At 40.9% G+C, this 23,736-nt stretch overlaps 1 non-coding gene across 1 annotated transcript; it reads left to right on the forward strand.

Moving 5' to 3' along the window:
- Positions 1 to 16,938: 16,938 nt before the first annotated feature.
- Positions 16,939 to 17,045, forward strand: LOC142457473 (U6 spliceosomal RNA). Its single transcript, XR_012786202.1, has one exon. It is a non-coding gene; the product is annotated as a U6 spliceosomal RNA (small nuclear RNA).
- The last annotated feature ends 6,691 nt before the right edge of the window (positions 17,046 to 23,736 follow it).

A 23,736-nucleotide genomic window follows, 5' to 3' on the forward strand; every position in this document is an offset into this window, starting at 1 on the left:
TGTATTTCTTTAACAAGCAAGATGGGCCTTTGCATGAGTATTAAAAAAAATTCTTTTTATAAAAACAAGACCACAGATCTGTGGGACATTTTGACTTCTGTGACCCATAGAATTGATACATCTTTGTTTTTCCCTCCCTGGGAAACTGATGCGCATTTGCTTTGCAGATGGTTCAGTGTGGGCCACAAACGGGAAGAATGGCTGTTTAAGCCCTCCTGGAGCCATCTCAGAAAACAGGTTCGAAGCACCGCTTCAGGAGGATCACAGCCTTAGCAACCCAATGGGGCACAGCTCTATGCCGACACGCAGGCATCGAAGGGGACTCAAGACGGCGAGCAACAGCGAGGACTTGCGGGGTTGCTCAGGACCATGCTGGCGCCGTCTCTGACATAGAAGAACTACCCAGCAGCACTTGGCAGAGGGCAAGATCACGGAGTCCAAGGTGCTCGGTTCTGAGACCAAGACCCTGAGACCCTGCCTGCTGGATCCTGGTGCTCTCTGCGAGTCGCAGACTGCCCCGCGCGTCTCCTCTCTTCTTTCTGTTTCCCCTTCAGCAAAATGAGGAGAACAACTTGTAGCATATGGAAGCATTTCCACACTGCAAGTTATTCTGAGGACGAAAAATGTGATTTGCAAATTCTGTCAAATGAAACAAGCCTTTCCAAATGCTACTATGATGTTCAAACACATCCTTGTGTGTCAGAAGTGTCCTGCAGATGTTAGATGGGAAAAAAAAAACAAAACCCCACAACTCTGTGGCTGCTCTTGCTGGCGTCCTGGCTCTGGACAGCCGGGAAGACCTCTTCAGCTGCTGCTTCAGTATCAGCAGCCATCTCACCAGGGTGGCTTTATTATCCTCAAATAACCACATGTTGCAAACAGCTGTATCACAAAAAACAAAAAGAGCGGCACGGACTCCATTTATAGGCAAAACAATACCAGTGGATCTGGACAAAACAAACAACTTCTAGCAAGAGCCCCCCTGCTCTCTTGGGCTTAGTTTGGTAAAGAGTGGATGGACATTCTAGCAGGAAGCATGGCAAGGGTTTTGAGTGGGTCTCTTTGGGTGCTCGAAGGTGGAGGGCTGGTGATTTCGCTGAAAGGAAGAACAGGATCACTGCAATACCAGATTTATGGTCGGACAGTTTGTGCTGCAAAGGACACAAAATGATGTGATTGATAAGAATGGGTTTTTAGCTCATTTCTTTCATAGAAGAATTAACTAGACAGTGAAGTCATTAATGGCTACACGGGTCCACTGATAGATGATGGAGATTATGTAAATATATATGACTTTGTTTGCAGATGAAAGAATTGAATTAGCTTGATTAGGAGATAGCAGTTAAGTCAGAAACCTTTCATCTTGGTAAGGCAATAGAGCATTCTCTAGGATCTTACAAGGAATTTATTTCCTGACAGATCTACCAAAGAGGAAAATACTTATCAAAACTAAATCAACATACTCTTTTTATAAGTCTCTTTTTGAAGCCAGAAGTCGATATGATACAAAGGAAAATGGAATGGAAGTAAAACTGCATCTATCAGTACAAAGGAGTTCACTTGAGGATACATTATTCTCCTACTGCTCATCTCACTGTCATTGAGTTGATGTCCACACACAGTGACCCTAGGGGACAGGGCAGAACTGCCCCTGTGAGTTTCCCAGACCGGAACTCTTTACAGGAACAGAAACTCATCTTTCTACTAAGGATCGGCTTGTGGTTTCGAACGGCTGACCATTTCGATCACAGCCCAATGCATAACCACTACACCACCTGGGCTCTTTTTTGTACTAAAAGCCCTAATGAAAGAAAGCAATCATCCTCTCTGTTGGTTTGGTTGTTTTAAGCATACAGAATACTTGCTCTTATGAATGAAGAAGTAACTGAGACTGAAAATTGTAGTAATAATAGGCAGCAAATTTGCTGTAGATTCTGAAGCAGAAATCCAAAGTAAGTTAATTACTTCTATAGTTAACTGATGGCAGAGCAAGAAGAACACTTAGAGACTATATCCAAAAAATGATTACTATATTATAAAATTGGCATTACCTCCAGGTATGGAATTTAGACTACAGTAGTTAAAAATACATCAAGGATCTCACCAGCGATACTACATGGCTTATCTTAATTCTTACAAAAACCCTGTCCAATATGCAGAATGATTCCATAATTTATGTCTTTAACTCCTTAAGCTCTGGTGACACAGATTGGTAATCCCCAAGGCTGACACTTCGAAACCATCAGTCAGTCATTGATTGGAAAATGAGGCTCTCTGCTCCTGGGAACGTTTACAGTCTTGGAAACCCAATCCAGGGTCACTAGGAATCAATTGAATAGCAGAGGGTGGGTTTATGGGATTCTTATCTGAGAGTTTAAAAAAACTGTGCTTTCTTGTTATTAGTTGTTGTCAAGTTGGCTTTTTGTTTTTTGAAAAATATCATTTCTTTGGGGGCTCTTAGAGCTCTTATAACAATCCATACATCAGTGTGTCAAGCACATTTGTACATATGCTGCCATCGTCATTTTCCAAGCATTTTCTCTCTACTTGAACCCTTGGTATCAGCTCCTCTTTTCTCCATTCGCTCCCCTACCCTTCCACCTTTAAGAACTCTTGATAATTTAGAAATTATTTTTATTTTCATATTTTGCATTATCCACCGTATCCCTTTACCCATGTTTCTGTAGTTCGTCTTCTTGGTTAGGGAATTGGGGGGTGGGTTATAAGTCAATCATTGTGATCGGTTCCCCTTTCAGCCCCCTCTCCCCCAACATTCCCACTATCCTCATGGTATCCCTACTCTTACTATTGGTCCTGAGGGTTTTATCTGTCCTGCATTCTATATCTAGAGCTCATATCTGTTCAGTGTACATGCCCTGGTCTAGCTAGATTAGTAAGGTAGAATGGGTTCATGATAGTGGTGAGGAGGAAGTATTAAAAAACTAGAGAAATGTGCATTTCATCTTTGCTACACTGCACCCTGGCTGGCTCGTCTCTTCCTGGTGACCCTTGTGGGGGAATGTCCAATTATCTAGAGTTGGGCTTTGAGTCTCTATTTGATGCTCCCTCATTCAAATTGAAATGGTTGTTTGTTTTGGATTCCTGATGCCTGATTCCTGATCCCATCCACACCTCATGATCACATGATTTTCTGAACCTCTTCCATGTGGGTTTTGTTGCCTCCCTGCTAGATGGATGCCTGTTTAACTTCAAGCCTTTAAGACCCCAGACACTACATCTTGTAATAGCTGGGCACCACCAGCTTTCTTCACCACATTAGCTTATGCATCCACTTTGTCTTCAGTGATCGTGTCAGGAAAGGGAGAATCACAGATGTCAGGTTATTAGAACAAATTGTTCTTCAGTTGACAGATGACTTTAGTAGAGGCCCAATGTCTGTCCTGCTACCTTATTACTTAACACACACACACACATATATACATACATACACACAGAGACCTATATTGCCACCATGATATATATTAATATATTTACTTATGTACATGCCAATGTTTTTATCTCTAGCCAGGTTGGTTTTGACTCATTGCTCATGTGAAAAGAACAAAGCAGTATGTCATCCCGCACTATCTTCGTAGTCCCTGGTATACTTGAATCCATACCTATAGACACTGTAATAACCCATCTCGCTGAGGGCCTCACTCACATTTATTGGCCCTCCACTTTGTTTGGTACATTGGTCCCACCAGATTCTGTGTCCAAAGGAAGGCAGTTGGAGTCTCAGAAAATGTTCTGTTATCTAGAGGGATTTCTATTGGGTATATTTCATAAGTTGAAATCTGTTCATTATAGTTTTCAACATCAAAGTAACATGAAAGTGACCGCAGTGTGGCAAACTAAGAGATGGCTGGTAGAACTAGGAGGGGATACCCCCGAAAAACTGGAGTTGTGCTGCAAAGAGTAGAGTTTTCTTTTTAAAATTTTCCATTTATTTATTTATTTTAAAAATAATTTTGTTAGGGGCTCATACAACTCCTATCACAATCCATACATACATCAATTGTGTAAAGCACATTTGTACATTCATTGCCCTCATCATTCTCAAAACATTTTCTCTCCACCCAAGTTCCTGACATCAGGTCCTCATTTTTCCCCTCCCTTCCCACTATCCCCTCCCTCATGAACCCTTGATAATTTATAAATTATTATTTTGTAATATCTTTCTCTGTCCCACATCTCTCTTCACCCACTTTTCTGTTGTCCATCCCCCCAGGGAGGAGGTCACATGTAGATCCTTGAAATTGGTTCCCCCTTTCAAACCCACCCTTCTTCTGCCCTCCCAGTATCACCACTCACACCACTGGTCCTGAGGGAATCATCCGTCCTGGCCTCCCTGTGTTTCCAGTTCCCATCTGTATGCATTTTCCTGCTAAGTCAACACCCAGCAACATGCTCTCATTTGTGTACCCAGTGGCGTCACCTGGGAAGTTTCTCTCTGGTCACAGTGAAAGTTTTTGTTAAAAGCAGTTTCGCTTGAACCTCATTTTTTGTGATGGCCGACACAGCATGCAGCTGTGGAATTCAGCTTCCTGCTCGGGAAAAATGCTGCAGAAACTGTTGTGATGCTGAGCACAGCTTACAAGGACGGCAAACTTGAGAAAAACTCCAGTGTATGAATAGCCTTCTCATTTCAATAAGGGTGAAATGTCGATTGATGACAAACCTCATTCTGGACCAAAAATGTCAACTCATAGTGAATTTGAAGTTTGATCTACCAGGTCAGACTGCTAATCAAGATTTACTGGTTCTGAAAAGAATTGCATAACAGTATGTGATTTAAAAAAGGATTGATTTGTGGCAGACAGGGAACTGTTTTGCCACATGACTATGCACCTGTTTACACAACCATCTCAGGGCATCAGTTTGTGGCAAAAAACAAGCATGCCTCTCTTGCCCCCCTCCCCGCCACCACACACACACCTGATTCACCTTACATCGCTCCATACCATTTCATTTTGTTTCTGTGAATGAAGAGGGACATGAAGGGACAGCGAATTGGTGATGTAGAAGAGGTGAAGAAAAAAATGAGGGAAGTGCAGTCAGCCATCCAAACAGATGAGTTTGAAAAGTGTTTAAGAATGGAATCACAGATTGGACAAATGCCTTAAGTGTAATGGAGAGTACTCTGAAGGTGATAAGGTTGTTTTGTAATATATATAGATATATATACACACATATATGTACATATACATATATCTCTAAATAATATTAATATACATAATATACACAAGATAATATACATATCTCTATATATTAAATACATAGCTTTCAACAAAACTAGTCTGGAGGTTTTTGGGCACCCCCTCATGTAGTGCAGGGAGATGAAAATCAAAGAGCAGTCACAAGTCTCACTGAGGCTGAAACCCAGGTCACTCCCTGAACCAGCAGCATCCGGTGCTGACATTTTGTACCTACACTGTAGCATTCAGCATACTCAGCACTGAGCATCCTGCAGCTCTATGAGATCTTTCAGCTCTTATAAAACTCAAAACTCAACTGATTGCCATTGAGTCAATGTGAGCTCACAGTGTCTGTCCCTCCAGGACAGGGTAGAACCACCCCTTGTGTTTGGGAATGCAGACCTTTCAGATCACAGAGCAACACAAAACTACCACATCACGAGGGTGCTGTAAAACAATCTGACCTGTGTCTGGAAAGGTTCGCACAGAAGTAAGAAATAAGTTAATACCAGAAAGAGGATGAACATTGAAGTGAACTTGGACTTTACAGAAGTTCACCAAGTTTACACAGTCGAAGCATCAATGCAACAGGCCCTGATAATAGTAACTTCTCAGCAACAAAGCACCTTGAGGTTCCTGGTGTCTCCCACTTTATTCTATCTCACGGGTTTGCTCGTTTTGCTTCCTTGTTCATCCTCAAATTTTCCTAATGTAAAATGCGTCCTCCATCCACTCGACAGTGATGAATACTATATTCAGAAAGCAGAATCACTACCCTTGTGGCACTAATCACGCAGATGGTTTGCTCTGCTCAATGTATGTCTGTTTCCCATGAACTAGTTTAGAAGAAATGAGTTCAGCAGCGTGCATGTCCATTTGTAAAACAATTAAAAACACATAAAAGCAATTCTAATGAGTACATTTTAAAATAGCTTCTGAATAAGGAAAAATGCTTTCAGATTTTTCATGCAACAAATGGATCATTTGTAACTTAATTCATATCAAATATGTGTGGTTCTACTGAAATAGTGAGCTCAAAAGAACAAACACCCATATTCTATTCAAGAAGCTTTGGAAACCAAGCTCACTGCCATTGAGCATAAGTCTGCACTCATCTGTCTCCTGAGGGGTGGCCACTGGTTTCCAAGTGCCCACCTTGAGGGCGGTCACCCACTGTGTGACCACTGTGCCTCCAGCGCTCCTCAGCACACAGCAGCTTCTCCTTCTTTGTGATTTAAATGCTCCTGCACGGTTTAAAATCTTTAAGGCAAGTTCATGTGTAGCACAGCAAGTTAGACATGAACATCGACTTGCTTCTCTGTTCTCCACCTTCATGTCCAGTCATTTCCTTGATGGTGGAGATCCCCCCACACACACCAGCTGAGTGTAAACCATGATATTCTTGTATTGACTTTCTTTGGGGTTTTCTCTTATCTATTAATTTGAAGCTCTGATTTCAACCTCTGCAATCCCCAACCTCCTTCAACAATCATTTCAAAACAACTCTTCATTTACATCAAATGAACATCCTCACTGTCAACTACATAAAACATGCTTATGCAGCCTTTGGGATTTTTTTCCCAGTATTGTGACTATATCAAACAGATGCTCTGCCCCCCTTTTCTTTATATGAACTACTCATTCCAAAACATCCCTGCAGAGTCCAGCTTTTCCCGAGAGTCAAAAGCCGAAAGGTTTCCATCAGCCCCACACGTCGCCCTCTCCCCTTTGCCTTTATTCCTGCAGTGTTAGCCATCTAGAGTGGAGCCTTCCAGTGGTGATTGGCAGACATGGAGGCAAACTCCTACTGACGCACATTCAATAGTTCTATCTCTAACCCCAAGGATAATTATTAGAGTTTATCTTATCTCTTTCATTTTTACCTTTATACCCAGATTTCATGGGCACGAATGTAGACATAAGAAACTTTTGAAAGCCCCTGGAATCATAATATTTTTCTGTGACATTCAGGTTTATATAACACGTTAGTAATATACAACATGCTAATCTCTATTAATCTCATATTTTCGGTTTAAAGTCACAGCACTGAAAATTATCTCAAAGGTCATTCAAACTGGCCATTCTTTTGATAATCTCTAAGAAGGACTAGTTTGAATAAGAACTATGTTGTGAAGGAGAGTTATATTATTTTTGTAAGGCAATTTGTTATGGTTCTTAAACTGATAAAGTTTGACTTTTGACTCCCAGAGTTTCGATAAATCATTCATCTATATTTCTGATTTGTAAAAGGTGATAGGAAAAGGGGTAATATTTATGGATGTATAAATTCTTTGGAGGAATTAAATAAAAATAGGAAAGGAAACCATGATGGAAGGCGTGGATTATTTCCTGTACTATTGTCTATTATTTAAGAATTGTTTGGGGTTTATTAATTCAATTATAATAAATGTATATTGAGCATTTAGGTGTACTATGCAGTTTTACAGTTTTCTAGGGCCTGAGAATAGAGTGATCAAGGAAACAAACTATTCTTTCCTTATGAAGTTTATGTTCAAAGAGGAGAAATACTTAATAGGCACAGTAGATAACTGCCTGGGTTATCAAATGCAGCTATGACAGACATACTACCAGAGGGTGGCTTGAAGGAACAGATATATGTTTTCTTGCAGGGCAGAAGGATGGAGGTTAGGAAATTCCAGGTGCAATAGCTCTAGGGAAAAGCTCTCTGTGTCCACTCTGGGGAAGGCTGTTGTCTCTTTCCAGTTTCCTCTTTCTGGGCTCCTTGATGATCATGTGGCATCGATTATCCACAATATCTATTTCCTTCTCAAATCAGAAGCTTGGCTTAACACATATCCTACATTGATATGATCTTAGTAATGTAAGGAATATCCTATTCTCAAATGGTATTATAATCACAGATAGACAGATTAAGACACCCCCAATCCCCCATCCCCCCAGCCCAGATTAAGTTTTACCACACATAGTTTGGGAGACACAATTCAATCCATAACAATTAATAAAGCCCAGCATAGTGGACGGGAGTGAATGCCAGAGAGAAAAAGCAATAAAGAGGAAGACTGTGAGGAAGGAAGGGTGACATCATAAATTGTGTTCTCAGGAAAAACCTGTACTGAGAGAGTAGCATTGACCAAAAGGCCCAAAGTTGGTAAGAAAGTTAAGTCAGTCAATGCCCGAAAGAAGAGTTTTGCAGTAGAAGACCAAAGGAAGTACAAAAGCCTGGAAGAAGGTCCCTGCCTACTATGAGCAAGAAATGACGAGGAAATTTGTGTCCCTGTTGTCGAGCCACCAATGGGGGGACATCTGGATGCAAGGACACTAGTTATATGGGAGGGTCCAGTTTGTAGTGAAGCAGAAGACCTTCCTGAGATGAGGTGCCACTAGAATGTCTTTAGTAGAGAGAGGGAATTGGACCGCCTGATGGACGGCAATCATCCAGGCTACTATGTAGAGAATATTAAAATCCTCATTGGCTGAAACATTGGTAGGACAGAGAAGGAAGACTTGCTGAAAGAAGACCTATTGGATCAAGGAATAAATGAATGTGAACAGAAGTGGACAAAATTGTCCCTTACTCTGCTCAGGCTTCACAAACTGGCCAAACAGAATTAGATGACTTAGAACTCTGGATGCGACCTGATGCAAGGGGCTTAAGTGGAGAGCAAATGCTTTGAGAATGATTGGGGCAGGGAATGTATGGATGTGCTTTATACAATTGATATATGTATATGTATGGATGGTGATAAGAGTTGTATGGGTCCCTAATAAAATGTAAAAAAAGAAAAGAGGAGAAAAAATGATTAGGGCAGGGACTGTACAGATGTGCTTTATACAATTGATATATGTATATGTATGAACTGTGATAAGAATTGTATGAGCCCCTAATAAATTGTTAAAATAAAAAAAAAGAACTATGGATGCTTAAAAGGAGGCAGAACGGGATGTTTTTAGCATGTTCTTGATAATTTTGCTCCAGGATTAATTATAGTCAGTTGGAGTACAGTGTTTAAATATTATTTGAATCCATTTCATTGATTTCTGGCAGGTCAGAATTCTACTTATAGAGAAAAATTTGAGGATGATTATGTTTTTAATAAAAGCTTTAAAGGGAAATGAAAAATTAAAAGAAGGCAACACATTCTATTCCCATGTGTGATTTCAAGTTTGAGTACAAAAGTGACTGAAGATTTGCTTCCCTTACCCGTGCTAGAATAAATACAAGAAAAGAAACAAAAAGAAATTGTTTTAGAGACCATGAATTAATTATATTAGGCCAAACAGTTTTCTTTAAAGAAACCAGTGGGAGTACAGTGCCGCACATTCAGCATTTCTAAAAAGGAGACGGTGATAGAAACAGGGTTAATCCAGGTAGTAGGATCTTCTGGAAATATGATGCGAGCTACCACTATGGGCATACAAACTTAAACATTGCCTCATGGGTTTATCAAGTTGAACCCAAGCATTGACAGAATCCTTATAACTTGCGGTCTATGATGCTAACTAGCTAATTGTTCTAATTTACTCCTCCACTTTATATCAAAAGTCCATGAAACCTGTGGGGAGATAAAATTTCAGAGGCACTGAAAATCTTATTGATAAATGTCCTTTCTCTGAAAGAAATACAGTCCCACCCATGATGCATGACCTTGAGAAAATTTCTGAAGCTGCCACAGTTCCCTCTGAAAAAGAAGATATCAGTGGGAAGTGAAGCAGACAAGAGGATGCCAATTCCCTCATCTCTGCAGATCCTTATCTTGCACTCTGAAGCATGACTACATTTAAAAGTTGACAGAAACATTCTCATTTGTGAAGGAAATCCTGGACAAGAAAGCCAGTGACAATTCTCCTGGACCAGTTCATATATACTGGTGTATATCTCCCCTTATCATTGAGAGATGACCAACCCCACAAATGCAAGAATGGGGAAAGGTCTAGGCAATGACACATTGCTTTGTGGAGGGATTGCGCTGAATTATAAATAGAAACAAAAAGAACCAGGAATCCCCTAAGGCCCCAGACGCCACACCCCTCGACAGTCAGGCACCATCAGCCCTCCCCGCCACACCCGCCTACTCACCCATCTGTCCTCAGCGACTGCATCACGGAGGCGTGCACCCAATGACATGATCCTTTGTTCCCTGATGCCTGACAACTGATCCCTTTGGCACCCCATGACCACACAGGCTTGCATGGTCCCCTAGTGGGCCCTGCTGCCCCCAAGCCAGATGGCTGCCCATTCACCCTCAAGCCTCTAAGACCGCAGACACTATACCATTTGATAGCCGCGCACCATCAGCTTTCCCCACCACACTTGCCCATCCACCAGCCCTGTACCCAGAGGTTGCACTGGGAAGGTGAGCATCATAGAATGCCAATTCAATAGAAGAAAGCATTCTTGCATTGAGGGAGTGCTTGAGTGGAGGCCCAATGGTCACCTGCCACCCCAACACTAAACTTATAAATATAGGCATATAGATCCACTTCCCCATCCTCACATACAAATACATTCGCACATGTATATGTCTCTATCCAGTCCTCCATAAATGCCCCTCATCTCCCAGCACTTTGCTCCATTTCCCCTAACCCTCCTCCTGTTCCATCACCATGATCAGTTCCTACCTGGGCCTCATCAATTCCTCTCGGTTACATTACCCTTGATCATGCCCCACCACGCCTCCCGCACCCACCCCACCACCAACCTGGATCACCCACCGCTCCCATGTCCCTGGGTTTGTCAACACCACTTCCTTTGCCCCACCCCACCCCCCCATCTGGCATCCCTCCGGAACTGTTGGTCCCGCCATCCTTCCCTCCAGATTGTTCATCCAGTCCATCTTATTCAGACAGATCTGTGGAGAAAACAACACGCACAAAAACAAGACAGCAAAACCAAGCAACAATATACAACAAAACAACAACAATAAACTACTGACAAAGAGCAAAACAAAACAAGAAAGAAAAGCTTGTAGTTAGTTCAAGGATAGTTTGTTGGCCTTTAGGAGTGTTTTCTAATCCAGTCTGTTGGGGCACCATATCCTGGCCCCAAAGTCTACCTTCAGCATTCCCTGGGGACCTTGCTGCTCCATTCCCTTGCTGTTCTGCTGCCCTCCACCAGTGCTTTGCCTTGGTATGGTGGGATCAGATTGGGTGCAATCCCCACACTGTATCTCTAGTGCTGTCCCCAAGCATGGCCATAGGTCAGTGAGGGGTGTCGTGTCTCATAGTGGGGCTGGCCATGTGGTCCGCTCTGTGGACTGGGTGCTCTAATTGGAGTCATCATCCTTAAGGCCCCAAGACCCAGGAACTGATGAAGGGGGAGTAGGAGAGAGTGGAGCACATCCTGGCCCACCAAGCCTTAAGGATGGCCGCCTGTTCACCCTCAAGCCCCCAAGACCCAGGAATTGATGAAGGGGGAGTAGGAGAGAGTGGAGAACATCCTGGCCCACCAAGCCTTAAGGATGGCCGCCTGTTCACCCTCAAGCCCCCAAGACCCAGGAACTGATGAAGGGGGAGTAGGAGAGAGTGGAGCACATCCTGGTCTTGGGGGCTTGAGGGTAAATAGGCGGCCATCTAACTCAGAAGCAACAAAGCCCACATGGAAGAAGTACACCAGCCTGTGTGATCATGAGGTGTCAAAGGGATCAGGTATAAGGCATCATCAGAACAAAAAAATCTTACCACAGTGAATGAGCAGGGGAGGGCAGAGTGGAGACCCAAAGTCCATTTGTTGGCCACTGGAGATCCCCTTGCAAAGGGGTCTAGGGGAGGAGATGAGTCAGTCAAGGTGTGATGTAGCAACAATGAAAAAATACGACTTTCCTCTAGTTCCTAAATGCTCCTTCCCCCACCCCACCCCCATCCCACCCCCACTATCATGATCTGAAGTCTACCTTGCAAGTCTGGCTAGACCAGTGGATGTACACTGGTGCAGATAGGAGCTGGAAACACAGGGAATCCAGGGTGGATGATCCCTTCAGGACCAGTGGTGTGAGTGGCGATGCTGCGAAGGTAGAGGGAGAGTGGGTTGGAAAGATGGAACCGATTACAAAAATATACAGGTGACCTCCTCCCTCTGGAAGATGGACAACAGAAAAGTGAGTGAAGGGAGACGTTGGACAGTACAAGATATGACAAAATAATAATTTATAAATTATCAAGGGGTCATGAGGGAGGTGGGAGGGAGGGGAAAAATGAGGACCTGATGCCAGGGGCTTAAGTAGAGAGCAAATGTTTTGAGAATGATGAGGGCAATGGATGTACAGATGTGCTTTACACAATTGATGTATGTATGGATTGTGATAAGAGTTGTATGAGCCCCTAATAAAACGATTTTTTAAAAAGAGCCAGGAAGAAACACATTGGGGAGGTTGTTTTTTATTACTATTTCACAATATCAAGACTTCCTATCCCTGAGCATGGCATGCACTCACATTTATGTCGGCTTCTTGCAATAGTTTTTGTTATGCTTTTCTTTGAAAGACTTTTGTACTTCTGGTTAAGTTCAGCTTTCGGGAGTTACTGTAAATGGTGCAAATGGAAGAAATGACGATGTAAAATAATCGAGCAGAGCTTTTCAAAGGGCAGCTCAAGAAGACAAAGTAAAATATTCCAATGAAATGTGTTAAGACCTAGAGTTAGAAGATGAAAACGGAAGAACCTGCTCAGCATATCTTAAACTGGAATTTAAAAAATTGAGCTTGACACCCCTGGCCTAAGGAATAATGGGAATTCTAGAACATTTCATTGTGTTTATGGGGAACCTGTACATGGATGAAGAGATGGTTGTATGAACAGAACTACATGATTTAACACAACATGGTTTAAAATCAGGAAGGTGTGCATCAGGGTTGTAAGTTCTCACCACACATTCAATCTTTGCACTGAGCAAACCGTTCGAGAAGCTGGATCCTGTGAAGAAGAACACAGCACCAAAACTGGAGAAAGGTTTACTAACAACCTGAGATATGCAGTTGACACACCTTGCTTTCTGAAAGTGAGGAGGACTTGAAGGACTTCTGATGAAGATCAAGAATTGCAGTGTTCAGTACGGATTACAAATCAAAGAAACCCAAAATCTTCACCCTGGACTAATAGAATAAAGTGAAAGAAGATTGAAGTTATCAAGGCTTTCGGCTTGCTTGGAATCCCAGTCAATGCTCATGGAAGCAGCAGCCATGAGATCTAAGGATGCATTGCATTGTGTTAATCTGCTGCACAAGATCTTTTAAAAGCACTGAAAAGCAAAGATGTCACTCTGAGGTCTAAAGTGAACCTTGCCCAAGCCATGGTATTTTCCATGACCACATATGGACATTGAACAATGAAGATTGAAGAAGAATTGATGCATTTGAATTACAATGCGGAAGAATATTGAAAGTGCCATGGTCTACCAAAAGAAGCAAGTGGTCTGTCTTGGAAGGAGTACAGTCAGAATGCTCCTTAGAGGCAATGGTGGTCAAACTTCATTTCATATACTTTGGACATGTTATTGAGAGAGACCAGTCCCCGGAGAAGGGTGTGTTTGGTAAAGTAAAGGGACAGAGAAAAGAGAGGAAGGCCCATAGTAACAAGATGATGGACACGGTGGCTGTAACCATGAGCACACCCCATGGAACTGGTGTGGGTATGGCACAGGACTGAGTAGTGTTTGTTCTGTTGTCCCAAAGGGAAACAACTCCGTGGCACCTAACAACAACAGCAACAATCATTGTAAACAGTATTGTTTGTCTGATTTCTTTTTCAGAGTTCTCTTGGTTGGTAGAAGAGAACTCTATGTAGTCCTTATTACCTGCCTCTTTGACGAGACTGCCTCTCAGTTCTAGGAGCTTTCATACCGAGTTGCTAAAAATTTTTGATGTTTAAGATCATGTCATCTGTAAATAAGGATTGTTTTAATACCGCCTTACCAATTGACAGCCCTTTTATTTCTATTTCTTGCCTTATTGTCTTGTCTAGGACTGCCAATAAATTACTGAATGGGAGTGGTGACAATGAGCACCTTCGTCTGGTCCCCATGCACCAGGGGAATGCTTTCAGCCGTCTGTACTGGAATTAAGGTTGGCTGTTTGTTTTGTGTATCTGCTCTTAATTATGCTGAAGAATTTTCCTTTTATTCTTATTTTGTTGAGCGGCTTTTTTTTAATCATAAATGGGTGCTGAAGTTTGTCAAATGCTTTTCTCTGCATTGATTGATACGCGCATCTGGTTCTTTCTCTTGTTTATGTGGTGGGCTACATTTTTTGTTTTCTAACGTTGAATCATCTTTGCCTACGTGGCCTGGATCCCATTTGGTCATGATTTTGGTTTTAATGCTGTTGGATCATACTGCGTAGGATTTTGTTGACAATTCTAGTGTCTGTATTTATGAAGGTGATTGGTCTATACTTTTATTTTTTGGTGACAACTTTGCCTGGCTTAAGGAGTCGTGGTGACACAGTCTTTAGGCATAAGGATGCTAACTGAAAGGTCCATGTTTGAACCCATCTACTGCTTCAAGACAGAGAGATGAGGCAATCTGTTTCCACAGAGATTTAATATCTTGAAAACCCTTTGAGCAATTTTACTGTGTCCTATAGGGTCTTTGTGAGTTGGAAACCACTTCTTGACAGTGGACTTGGGCTTTTTGGGTTTTCCTGGCTCTGATATTGGGGTTGCTTGCTTCATAAAGTCAATTTGGAAGTATTCCATTACTGAATTCTGGAAAAACAATGGAATAGAATTAATGTCAGCTCTTCTCTGAAGGGTCCACGGAATCCTCCTGGAAGGCCTTTGGGCCAGGACTTTTGATAGTGTTGTTGGATTGTTGTTGTTTTTGGTTTGTTTGTTTGTTTTCTAATTTCAGTGGGTTCTGTTGTCACATCATCCAGTTAATTTCTTATTTGCAGCTTCTGCTTCCTTTCCTTTGTTAAAATTGCCAGTGTTTGGTCGAATTTATTAATGGTTTCAAATAACAAACTTCTCGTATTATTTATTCTCTCTAATGTTTTTCTGTTTCATTTATTTTCACTTTTATCTTTATTGCTTCCTTTCCTCTGGTGACTAAGCTTTTATTGCTGTCCTTGTTATCAATTGTTGGAGTTGTTAAGGTGTTGGTTTGGGTTCTTTCTTCTTCTTTGATTTGAGTTTATTTGTATAAACTGACCTCTGATAACTGCTTTTGCTTTGTCTCAAATGTTCTGGTATATTATTTTTTCAATCTCATTTGATTTCAGGATTATTTTTTCTTCATCTACCCAATAATTTTTAAACACTGCTGTTATTTGGTTCCCATATATTCAATTTTATCCCTTGCTCTTGTATATTGTTTTATGGGAAAATGTCTATGTTAAACCATGCTGTTAGTGTTAAGTGTTTTCAAGTTGATGCCAATTCTTTTGCACAACAAAATAAAAGATTGCCTGGTTCTATTTGAACCCTTTTTTTTTTTTGCAGCCACTATGTCAATCCGTCTTCTTGAGAGTCCTCCTTTTATTCACGAACCCTCTACTTTACCAAGCCTAATGTCCTTTTCCAAGGACTTCTCTCTCCTGACAACATGTCCAGAGTTTCCCACCCTTGCTTCTAAGGAGAATTTTGGGTGTACTTCCAGGAAGACAGAATTGTTTGTTCTTTTGGCAGTTCAAGGCATTTTCAATATTCTTTCCCAATGCCATGATTCAAATGCATCAGTTCTTCTGCTTTCTTCCTTATTTATTGTCCAACACTCACATGCATTTAAGGAGACTGAAAATACCAAAGTTTGGACCAGCTGTGTTTAGTCCTCAAAGCAACATTCATGCTCTTCAATCCTTTCAAGAAGTCTGTGCGACAGATTTATTCCAGCAACATGTCATTTGATTTCTTGCCTGCTGTCATGAACATTGATTGGTGATCCCAGGACAATGAAACCCTTGACAGCTCCATTGTCATTCTCCATTTCCCACGATACAGTCTGTTGGTCTAACTTCAAGGGTTTGGGGTTTTTTCCCATTGAATTACAAAGGCTGCAAACGTTGGTTTTCATTAGCAAGTACTTCAAGCCCTCTTCCATTTCAGCAGGTAAGAGTGGGATATCTGCTCGTAGCTTGTTGATAAGCCTTCCTCCAAATGGATTCTACACTGTTCTTCCTGTAGTCTAGCTTCTGATTATTTTTCCTCAGCGTACTGATTAAATAACCATAGTGAAAAGATACAACTCTGACATACATCTTTCCTGATTGTAAATCATGCAGTATCCCCTTGTTCTAGTCAAGTGACTATCTATTGGTCTAACATGATGTGATGTAATATTTTCCCTTAATCAAAGTGGGACGGCCTAACTCCAGAGTGGAAGAATATTGCTATTTCAGTCGGGCCACCATGACTCTGTCATGTTTAAGTTGGGGTAGGGTTTGGCATAAAATAGATAGTTTGACCCAGAAGAAACATCAGGTTTGTCTACAACTGGCCCTCAGTGTCATTTGTTAGGAGGTGGTGGGAAAGAGTGTGTAGAATTGGAAGGGAAAGGACATGAGGTGGATACATTTTGTGTTAAAAAATATCATTACTGTAGCACAGATTTTAAAAAGAGTAAAGTCTTTGGTAGAATTATCTATTCTTTAAAACCAGTTAAAATAAAGCAAGAAAAATAGGTAGGGACAAAGCAAACCAATGCCCTTAATGATATTCTCATTATGAACAGAAAAGGAAAATAAATCAACTAGACATGAAGTTCATGAAATTTTGAAAAAATATAGCAAAAGTAGCCTAAACCAAATGGGGCATTAAGAAAATGAATAAAGTGTTTGCTTCGGCAACACATGTGCTAAAATTGGAACGATACAGAGAAGATTAGCATGGCCCCTGCGCAAGGATGATACGCAAATTCGTGAAGCGTTCCATATTTAAAAAAAAAAAAAAGAAAATGAATAAAAATTATGAAATGGATTAAAAAGTAATCCATTGATAAATCTAGGAATTACTTCCCCCAAGAAGAAAAAATCAAAAATAAGACACACATGAACATGGTTTTTAGGAGAATGAAACCTAGATATCTTTAATAAGGAATAAAAAGATTATATACTCTAAATGTGGATAATTTTTAAATAAAAGTTTATAATTAAAAAATCAATGTTTTCTATAAAGAATTCTAAAGCTTTATTTAAAGAACATTTTTGGAGGGATTATAGATCACCAGGACTATGGAGAAACAAAATATTTGACTGGATCAATAACGAGGAAAAGGGAAAAAATTCAAAGAAATTAACTCTAAAAACGACTCCAAGTGCACCTGGTTTAACAGACGTGTTCTTCCAGATTTTCAAGGAAAATAAATAATTCCTGAACTCTGAGCATTTTCTTCTATGGAATAAAAAGAGGAATTTTCAGTTTGTGAGTGTAATTTATATTGAATTCTGAAAATACCCATATCCACACACACCCTCAAAAACCAACAAAGCAATCTTAACATGAATATAGATATAAAGCTCTTAAGAAGATGATTCTAAGTACATTCAAGTAATTAATTAAATAATGATTAAATAACTACCTATGGAAGCAAAGCAAAAACGATGGGAGTATGTTCAAGTCATATATCATATAAATACATCAACGCCAAAAAATACTTTAAACTATCTATAAAAAATAGCCAACTCAAACATTGCCATAGAGTCAATGAAATTCATAGTGCCACTTAATGGACAGGGTAGACTGCCCTGTAAGTTTCTGGCATGGGACCTCCTTCCCAGGGGCAGAAAACACCATCGTTCTTTCCATAGAGCATCTCATGCTTTCCAGCCGCTCCCCTTGAGGATCGCAGCCCAACAATTAACACTAACACTACTCCACACCGAGTAGAAGCTAAAAAATGCCATCAGAATCAGACCCATGTCTGTGCTTTTGGAGTCCACTTTAAGATTTTGTTTTAAAAGTAGTCTCAATGGTAACTTTAAGCAACTTCAAAAGCCACTTCTCAATCGACAGTCAGCACCGACGTTGAAAAAATTAAAATCTTCCTTTACAATATTTCCAAAAAGAGTATAAGCGTTGTTGATATTATTAGCTAACACATTCTGTAAATGTAACCTACATTATTTTGGTGAATCTTCTTTCAATTGTCCAGGATCTGTGTGGGCATGGATTGTTCTTTTTTTTTTTGTTTCTCACACACAGGTTCAACCTGGTTAGTAAATTACTATGTTCTCTATCAGGATATTTGCAATACAATTAAGCATGAATAAATGGTTGGCTGGGGTCTATCATGGGAGCAGAATTTGACTATAAATGTGTATAAGAAAATTTTAAAGAGTGATGGAAACTTTTGCAAACTGGAATGCGTTCATGATTCCTCAACTACATACATCCGGGTGAATTTTATTCTGTAGATGTTGACCATCAGTACAGTGAAGTTCCAAAAAGGTGAGAGTGAAAAACAAGTCCCTTTTAAGACATATGAGATCATATTTTACAAAACATAACCAGATACTTTGAAAGTGTGACTAGAGCATTATATTTTCTTGGGAGAGTATTTAAGATGTAATCTTAAGGCCTTAATAAGGCTTTATGACTTCAAGTCTTTTCATCTAACCCTTATGTGAAATAGACTAAGAAATATGAAAAATCAAATCTCAAATGGCATAGTTTCAACTTCCTTTTCTTTTACACCAGGCACTTCCTATAACCTTTCTAAAGCCAAATCCTATTATATCCTCCTTGTTCCTCAATGACTTTCTGCTGCTTCAAAACAACAATAAAAATCAGAGTTGTCAGTAGCTTTTTATTGCTTCACTATATAATATAGATCATTTTAATCTCCTTTCTAGTTACTTTTAAACTTTTCTTACAACTATACTTCATATTTTCTCTTCTAAATAAAAGAAATTCTTTATGAGTTCCTTTCCAACCCTCACACTTGAGAAAACAAACCAACAAGCATGAATTTTAAAGTTGGAGTTAACAATTAAAATCCACTTATTTGATCTTTTGTGGAACAGAGAAGTCCTTAACACTCTCAGTGTTTCTGATGAAGACTTCTGGCCCCACAAAGCTCACCCTTTCTGAGGAAATCCATGGCACAACCTTTGTCAAGATCAAGAACGTGGGCAGACCGCAAGGGAGTAAAGCACTGTTGTCTCCCTATTGTGTGAAAGAACCGACTCCTCTCTTTGGCAAATACAGCATTCGCACACAGGGAATTGCCATTTTAAAAATGCTTAAAAGTCTGTAGTGGCCAAAAAGGGAGACATCAGTCAGTGGAAGGCATGAAAAAAAAAGTATAAATCATTAGGGGTGAAGGAAGGAGGGTGGAGGAGGGAGGGAAAAATGAGGAGCTGATGCCAAGGGCTCAAGTAGAAAGGGAATGTCCTGAGGGTGACAACAGAAGAGGTGTGCAAATGTGCTGACACAATGGATATATGTACGGATTGTGGTAAGAGCTGTATGAGCCCCCAGTAAAATGATTTTTTAAAGGGCAATGGCATATGTAATATTATGTAGAGAAAAACAAAATTCTGCCTTCCTGAGAACTTAAGACTATGTTTAGTTTTGAATAGTTTTGGGAAGGTTCGTGTATATATGAACTAAGGGAGAATAGATTATTTCATCCAAAAATCATTTTTATGCTCCCTCTCTGACCCCAAAGGATGAAGAGGGCATGTTGCTATTGCGTAGCATCGGAGTTAGGCTACAAGGGCTGATGGTACAGAACGTGCATTAGCCTATGAGGATTAAGGTCTAATTTTGGTCAATTCTTGGATCTTGACTGAGCTATGTAACTTACAACTTTTTGAGCCTCAGTTTTCCTCTCTGGAAAATGGGAGTTGTAAAACCTCCCGGGAGTATGACAGGGAAAATTGGTGATAATCCATGGAAGCCATCTCCCATAACGGGGATTCCCAGACATCCAGTATCTACGACGAATGATACTTACCCCCGACATGTCTCTTCTCCTTGAGCTCACACTTACAGGGTGCCTGTTCTCCTTTCCCAGGAGCTATGGTTTTCAGGGCCCTCAATAATCTGAAACCCCCGAGCTATGTAGGCAGCATGGTTTTCTGTGTCCTCTACCATTGAATCCTGGGTTCCCTTCAGGCGAAGCTAACCAGTTTAAAATGATCCGCTGCCCTCGTGGCTCACCCATTGGCCCAGAGAAGATCTGAGATGTCCTGCCTTTTACTTCTCCACTTCTGGAAACTCAGTGTCTTTCAAAGATCATTGCAGACAGGTCCATCTGAGCTGTGATTTATGCATTCTTAGATGCCAGTGCCCAAGACATTCAGAAAGACCCACCATGCAGGGCTCTACAGCGAGGGTGGAAGCATTCGTTCATTGAACACATATTTGTTGAATAGCTACTATTAGCTAGGCAATGTTCAAGGTACTGGAAAGGTAGAAAACAAAAGCAAATCCAGAACTCATTGCCACGGAGTCGATTCTGAGGCAGAGCAAACCCATAGGATAGGATAAAACTGGCCCTGGACATGTCTGAGAGTGCAACTCTTTATACGGCCCCCGCCACAAACAGACCAGGAGAGAAACTCTGCCAGTTGTTAGGAGTTACTTTCTTTACTTACATTTCTATTGTGGCAGGAACAACAGAAAAATATGTTCAAACAATAAATTACATAATGTATCCAATTGTTATTATAACCCATAAGATAAGACTATAGCTACAAGGGGGTATGGATGTGTACTATTAGTATTACAATTTTAATTGCAGTCCAGGGAGACCCTACGAACAGGTGACATTTGTGTAGAGATATAAAGGGATCGCGGGACGAACTCATACAACTACATGGAGAAATAGAGTTTAATGCAGAGGAAATAGAAAGAACAAAGTCCATGAACCACTGCATGGAAAATTATAGGGAGGTCAAGGAGTTCAGTGTGGCTGGAGCAGACTGAGCGAGGAGAACAAGGAGAAGGCATGAGATCAGAGGTGGGGGCAGTGAGGGTGATGGAGGAGAGGGGACTAGATAGTAGGTTTGGTGGCAAGTGTTTAGATTTGGACTTCTATTCTGAATGACACAAAAGGCCATTTTGATTAAGTGATGCAGTTTGATAGGCATTTAACAATTTTTTTGTAGTTGTTACGTGTTAAGCAAACTGTAGAGGTATAATCCCTAGAATTGAAGAGAGAACCCAATGAACTACAAACTCTTAATATTCACCCCCATTTATTGGGCCCTTCCACACCGAACTTAGGTTGTTTCAATGACTTTTAATTATTCGCTGGGAAAATGATACTATGCTTAAGGAGGCACATTAGCTTCTGTTTTGGAAACTTTATGAGCCCTGAAACTTCATGTGAAACGTGTGGTCATATATTGGAAAGATTATGGGAAAAGACCTAGAATCCTGGATCAGACTTCCCAGCTGAGACCCACTGAGTCTGGACAAACTGGTCCTGCTGAGGAGCCAGACACATGCGTGAAGCTGTTTTAGAGGTTCCATTCCAGTCAATATCTGATGCAGCCCCGTGATAGACCCCAAGAGACAGCAAGTGGGAAATTATCCAGGTGAGCGCCAGTCTCACCCAGGGATTCATGAGGAATAATTCAATGCTTGTTGCCTTCAAGCATCTCGCTATGTGTTACAGCACAACCAGTAACTGAGATGGGAGCAAAGGCAGAATCAGGAAAAACCAGTTGCGAGAGCAGGCTTTGGTGAGAAAAAGAAGTGATGGAGATGGGGAGAAGTGGTCAGGCTGTCCGTGGATTTCGAAGGCAGAAAATCTTCTGCCAGGCTGGGTGTGAAACAGGAGAGAAAAAAGTCCGGGAGGGCCTGACAGCCCCAGTTGATGCGAGGCTGAGGAGAGTCCAATCCGAATAGGAAGCCTGGGGTCTCGAGGCTTGGCCGCTCTCCGGTGGTCCCCCTGCAGACAGACTGGACGGAGAGGGAGAGTGCTGGCACGGTGCAGCTAGACAATAACAAGAACAACAGAGACCAAAGCAGAAGGTGGGAGTCAAATCCCACAGGATTTCTCTGAGCCAAGAAGTCTGGTTCCTGGTCTTTTATAAGGTGCCAGTGGCTTCAGACACAGGCCTCGCAGGAGTCTTAAAGCTACTGATCTGGCCTGGACACCACCTCACTCTCTCACTTTTCCTATCACCACACGGTTTAACACAAGCTTTCATTTATACCTTTCCTAGAAGTCTAATCTCTTTAAGCAAGCACTGTGGCCTTGGCTTCTTCAAATTGCCCCCAACACCTCCAAGAGTGTTTACATGTAAAAGGGGCTACATAAGCTTGCGGATTTAGACGGTGACTTCTTTTTACCACAAACGTTTTTGGATTCCTGGTGATTTTCCCCCACCTTTCTAGATCCATGGTGGTTCAGAGATAAAAGACAGTGTTGTTGTTGGCTGTTTTTTTAATGTGTGAAAACCCGCCTTTTGAAATGTCCCATGTCTTCAGGAAGCAGTGTATTATTTTGTCCATCTGGCATATGCTAAATGGTTGTGAAAATACAGGAAGTTCCTGTGAATTTCCTCAAAAAGAGAAAATCCTGACAGGCTTTGCACTATCTCAGATTATTCTGATTTGTATTATCACATTCAAAATGTGAAGCAAAAATACAAACAATAAAGAAAACAAAGTGGAACCTGATCATGTAGCATAAAAACTTCTTGCCTCTGCGGTAGCAAGGTGGAACATTTCTAAGAACCTAAGGCAGGAGTGAAAACAAAAACCAGGAAAGGTGTTGAAATACATGCAGTATTTCTGATCATTCTATCAACATTTTAAGAAGCTTTGCTAAAATATTTGGTTTATTTGTACCCTAGAATCATGAGTATGCGAATCCTAAAGAAACTTCGGTTATCTTCGTTCAGGATCTTCCCCATACAGACAAAGGAACATCGGTCCAAAGAGGTTCTGGTTTTATAAAGATCACATACCTGGTTAGAGACAGTAGATGCTAGACTCCAAAGTTCATCATTCTTAATCCAGTTTCCTTCTTATCATGCTACAGAAATATCGCTCATATAAAGTTACACCTTGATGCTTCCACAGTGGCACCCAGAGCCAGTGAGGGGACAGGAGGCAAGCTTCAGGGCCTGGTGACACAGGGTGAGGAGATGGGTTGACCTGGGTGAAGTAGGAGATAAAATAACAATGAGGTAGGGAGAGAAGCCAGAAAGTTCTACTTCTAAACGTCCTCCCTTCTGGGCACAGCTGATTCCAAGGCTTTCCAATCAAACATGGAATTTCAGTAGGGAGAGTCTTGGTTAAGCACCCTAGATACATCAAATCGCTCTGGTTCCCCAGTTACAGCTGTGTGCCCATAAGGAAGTTACATTATCTCTTTTCTTCCATCTCCTCACCTGTAGAAGGTGAATGCTAATAGCAGTAATGTGTACTTTAAAAGGCTCTTTTATTTTTATTTTTTTATGGGGAAAGCTTTTAAAATTATTATTATTGATTCAAATCCTTCACCAAATTTTTTCACTTGAAAATTTCTTTCTTTTTTTTTAACAATTTATTGGGGCTCATACAATTCTTATCACAGTTCATACATATACATACATCAATTGTATAAAGCACATCTGTACAGTCTTTGCCCTAATCATTTTTTTCTCCTCTTTTCTTTTTTTACATTTTA

This window comes from Tenrec ecaudatus, chromosome 9 (genome assembly GCF_050624435.1).
Source record: "Tenrec ecaudatus isolate mTenEca1 chromosome 9, mTenEca1.hap1, whole genome shotgun sequence".
NCBI classification, from domain to species: Eukaryota; Metazoa; Chordata; class Mammalia; order Afrosoricida; family Tenrecidae; genus Tenrec; species Tenrec ecaudatus.